This window comes from Prionailurus bengalensis, chromosome C1, assembly GCF_016509475.1.
Source record: "Prionailurus bengalensis isolate Pbe53 chromosome C1, Fcat_Pben_1.1_paternal_pri, whole genome shotgun sequence".
Lineage (NCBI taxonomy): Eukaryota > Metazoa > Chordata > Mammalia > Carnivora > Felidae > Prionailurus > Prionailurus bengalensis.
The window spans coordinates 9,630,455-9,635,457 of record NC_057345.1 but is presented as its reverse complement, the minus strand read 5'-3'; positions in this window follow the sequence as shown (position 1 = coordinate 9,635,457).

The following is a 5,003-nucleotide window of genomic DNA, read 5'->3' as shown; positions in this document are numbered from 1 at the left end:
GATTGAAAAGCTTAAGAACCATCGTTCTAGAAAAATCTGACCTCGGGGTACCTGGGTGGCTGAGTTGGTTAAGCATTCAGCTTTTGATTTTGACTCAGATTATGATCTCCTGGTTCTCTCTCCCTTTCTCTCCCTTTCTGTGTGCTCCTCCTCCCCTCAAAAAAACAAAATAAATAAAATAAACATTTAGAAAAATCTGACCTCATTTTACTTCTAGCCTCTTCTTACCAAGGATGAAACTTAATCCTTGCAACAGCTCTTGAAGGAAGACACAGATGGAGAAAAGAGGCTCAGAGGTAAATCACCTTGTCCAGAGGCTGCCAGCCCCAGCACACTTCCACTGTCGGCTCAGAAGTCAGAATTAGTTCCCTTGCCAGTTCTAAATCAATCACTGGAAAGGAGATGAGATCCATGATTGATTTAGACAGGTTGCTTAGGGATAATGGATGTTGGGGTGTCAACCACAGATTGTCCATTCTCTTTATAAATGACAAGTCCGTGCAATGAAATGGCCAAAGAGAGGTGCACTATCTCATTATGGATCAGACCATTCCCGGTGGCTACAACAATCCTCAACCCGCGGTATTAACTGTCACGGATCACCGAGGAGCTGGGACCCAGGTGCTGCAGCCCCAGGACCCTATAATGTAGCCTCTGTGTACCTCCTCCGCCTTCTCCGGACAGCTGGGCTTGGTGCTTTTACAATTGCTGGCCATATCTAAGTCCTTTTAATACAATTCTAATTGATTTCTTAATGTCATTGCCTCGGCATGCAAATCTATAGCTGTTGACTCTTCCCACAACAGCCTGAAAGGTTGTAATTTTCCAGAGCATCCATTCAGTTGAAGCAATGGTCAAGTTTCCACTTCCTGAAGGCACATTCAGAGGCAAGAAAACTGTGTTTACTGTGAAGAAAAATTAGCATCAATCATAGGTTGTACTAAAAGTCAGCTGACTGATTTAGGAAAGCTAATACACGCAAATATTTGTTTGGGTTCTCAGGGCTCAATGCAAAGCTGGAGACACTTAACTTTTATTCTAAAGGAGCCTCTTTGGCATAATGATTGATGTACTGAAGTTCTTCCAAAGCTCAAACCCAGAGCAAGGCCGCCCGGCCACAGACTGCTTCTCCAGACTTCTCACGGTGTTATTTCTGGAGGAGCTGTGGCATTGATAACTCAGGGCACACACTGATCTGTAAGCAGACTCCTGGTCTGCGGACTGGGGGGAGGGGGCACTGAGAGGCAATAGAGCCAGAGGCTAAGACCTCAGGTCTCAGCTTTGCCACTTAGTGTTGAGTGCCTTTGGGCCTTTTGCCCTGACCATGCCTCAGTTTCCCTGCTGTGAAACAGGAATAATAAATAATAATAGTGTGCACTTCCTGGGTTGTCGTGAGCATATGTAAAGCTCATAGAATGATGTGCAGCATATGACGAGGGATGTGTGTGTGTTTACTATTATTATTATCCCTCTGGGATTGAGGCCGGCAGGGTGAACCAGCGAGGTGGGTAAGGAGGTGTGGGGTTGGACTTGGAGACAGATGCTAGGGAAAGACGCGGGAGGCCCAGGGCTTGGTCATGCCCCTGGGGTTGTTGGTGCTTGTCCAGTGCTTGGGAGTGATGGGTGTGAACACGCACTTGTGGAAGAGAAATTTCATCTCCCGTGGCCCCTACTAAGCCCGTCAGGAAACTTGTCACACAATTGGCTTTCCCTGTGCAGATACCTTTTTTCTTAGATTTTTTTTTTCAAAAATTGTAAATGTTTATTTATTTTGAGAGAGAGAGAGCATTAGCAGGGGAGGCGCAGAGAGAGAGGGAGAGAGAGAGAATACCAAGCAGGCTCTGAACTGACAGCACAGAGCACCACAGGGGGTCAATCTCACAAACCTCAAGATCATGACCTGAGCCAATATCAAGAGTCTGACGCTCAACCGACTGAGCCACCCAGGCACCCCTAGATTTTATTTTCTTCAAGTAACCTCTACACCCAACATGAGACTCAAACTTATAACCCTAAGACTAAGAGTCACAAGCCCCATCAACTGAGCCAGCCAGGTGCCCCAAAGATGGCTTTGGATAAAAACGAGTTGCCCTGCCAAGGAAACCCACCCTCCGATTATGAGTACGTATACCAGAAAACATATGAAATAGAAGGAACCCAGCCGATTAAAATGCCCTCAGATTTGATTTGCACAGGGTTCTAAGTGTTGTGCTCCTCAGCATGGAGAGATTAACAAGCAAGGAGGTTGAATGGAGGTCTTTGTACTTCGACCCAACTGTTTGTTACCAGAGGGTCTGTGGGTTTGGTCCGATGCCTAGACCCACAGATGCAGACGGAGAGACACGTAGCTGGCGCGGCACGATGTGGGGTTTATTTACTGAGTGGGCTTGGGCCGCGACTGGAGTACAGCACAAATCTGTGACTCAGACCCTTGTTGCTGCTGGCAACTCCCCTGGGTGACCCCCCAGGCTGTGTGCTCCCCATCTTGTGCTCACCATGGCAACCCTTCATAACCCACAGGTCGATGACCCGGGATTAGCTGAGGAGCTGATTTCAGGGCTTGGCCACTGGGGACAGCCTGACCCCAGTGAGCAAAGCTTTCCCCCGTAAATAGCCATATGCTCTGTGTGTGGGGCACGGGGGAAGAGAGGCAGCAGGCTTCTGTCAGAGCCTTGAGGGCCCCAGAGGGGATGGTGTGGGGGGCCATGCAAAAATGGATCTTTTCGGGGCTCCTGGATGGCTCAGTCAGTTAAGCATCTGACTTCAGCTCAGGTTATGATCTCACAGCTTGTGGGTTCGAGTCCTGCATCAGGCTCTGTGCTGACAGCTCAGAGCCTGGAGCCTGCTTCGGATTCTGTGTCTCCTTCTCTCTCTGCCCCTCCCCCCCGTCTCTCTCAAAAACAAATAAACATTTAAAAAAAGAAAAAAAGAAAAAAAAAAGGAAATGGATCTTTCCCCCCACCGGTTTTATGCTCACACGGGAAGGGCAGGTACACCCAGCACAGGGGGCGAAAGGACATTTGTTTAGTGCGGTGGTTTCCCGTGGCTGCCATAACAAGGTGTCACAAGCACGGTGGCTCCAAACAACAGAAACGTATTCCCTCCCGGTTCTGGAAGCCAGAGGTCCAAAGCCACGGTGTTGCAAGACTACACTACCTCCGGATTCTCCAGGGGAGACTCTGTTCTTTGACTCCACCAGCGTCTGGCGGCTGCTGGCATTTCTTGGCTTATGGTGCATTACTCCAGCCTCTGCCTCTGGGGTCACCCCGCCTCCTCTTCTCCCTGTGACTTCTCTTTTTCTGTGTCTTATCAGGACACATTGGATTTAGGGCCCACTGGGTAATCCAGGATGATCTCATCTAAACATCCTTAAATTAACTACATTTGCAAAGACCCTTTTTCCAAATTATGTCCCATTCACAGGTTCTAGGAACTTGGATGTGGACCTATCTTTTTGGGCACAACCACTGAACCCATTACACCCAGGTACAGGTTCTATACCCAATGCCCTTAGTCCCTTCAAGAAGGTCAGAGGCCACAATACAAGGCAAACAAACCGAATTGATAATCTAGGCTGCTAGATAAAGTTTTCCAGAAGAGAGGGGGAGTTGAATACCTTGTTTCTTAGACTTTTCAATTTATTTCTCTAGGTGAGACAAAAGCAGTCAACTGAGTGAGCCTGTGTAGGAACAATGTCTTATATTGGGGGATCAGTGACACAGTGAGAGCTAGAGGTTTGGGACGGAGGTCCTTCACCTCCTATTTTTTTTTTAAGTTTACTTATTTATTTTGAGAGAGACAGTGAGCAGGAGAGGGGCAGAGAGAGGCAGAAAGAGTGAGAATCCCAAGCAGGCTCAGCACCATCAGCGCAGAGAATCATGTGGGGCTGGAACTCACGAATCACAAGATCATGACCTGAGCCTAAATCAAGAGTCGGACTCTTGATGCGTAACTGACCGAGCCACCCAGGCGCCCCTCCTTCACCTACTATTGTGTGGCCTTGGGTAATTCAGCCACTCCAATGTTTGGCTTTCTCACCCAAAAGAAAAGGGCAACAGCAATACCCACATCTGAGGGTTGTTGCAATGCATGTAGAGACTCTAGCATGTTCTAGGACGTGATGGTTGCCAAATAAACAGCAACTCCTATTGCTGTTGTGTTGTTCTTTTAAGATTTTATTTTCAAGTAATCTCTACACATGACGTGGGACTCCAACCCACAGCCCCGAGACCAAGAGTCGCGTGCTCCACCAACGGGGCCAGCCAGGTATCCCTACTGCTTTGTATTTAGAAAACACTTCCACGTGCACTATGGATTTGTTCCAGGTGCAAACAAGACTGTGGACCGTGTTATTATTTCTATTTTTGCAGGCGAGGAAACAGACAAGTAATGTGCTATTACATGAACTTCGAGCCAGACACTCCAGCATTAGACTCCGTGTTCCTTCTACCCCATGGTTCTCTCCCCTTCCGGGTGGCTCAGTTGGCAGCCTGCTGAGGGCAAGCTCATCCATCGCCGTGGAGTATACAGGAGCGTGGGGGAGAGGACCGAACAACGGGGAGGTGGGAAGGCACCAAAGAAGTTCCTAATGTTGCCACAACCATCTTTGAAGTTGTGTTGCTCTGTGTTTGGGTGTCTGACTGCCATCTGACGCCATGGCCATTGAACTCTAATCCCGTTGGAGATCTGTGAATGAAGAGTGTGCCTCAGACCCCAAATAGTTGTTTCCTTCAGCCACAGACCCAAAGAGATATTTTCATCATTGGCACGCTTTATGAGTTATTAGAATAATTCTTCTCACTGTTAACATCTATGGCAGCGCCTGACTCACAGGAAAGTGCTCCATGAATATTTGTTGAATGCTCAGTTGACGTCGGTATTTTATTTTCATTAAAGCGTTTCTGATCACGCAGAGCGCGTGTCGAGTGAGGAAGGCATTTTAGGGTGACTCACCACAAAGGGTAGAGAAATGAGTGCCGCTGGGTCTGCCTTTCTATACCGCT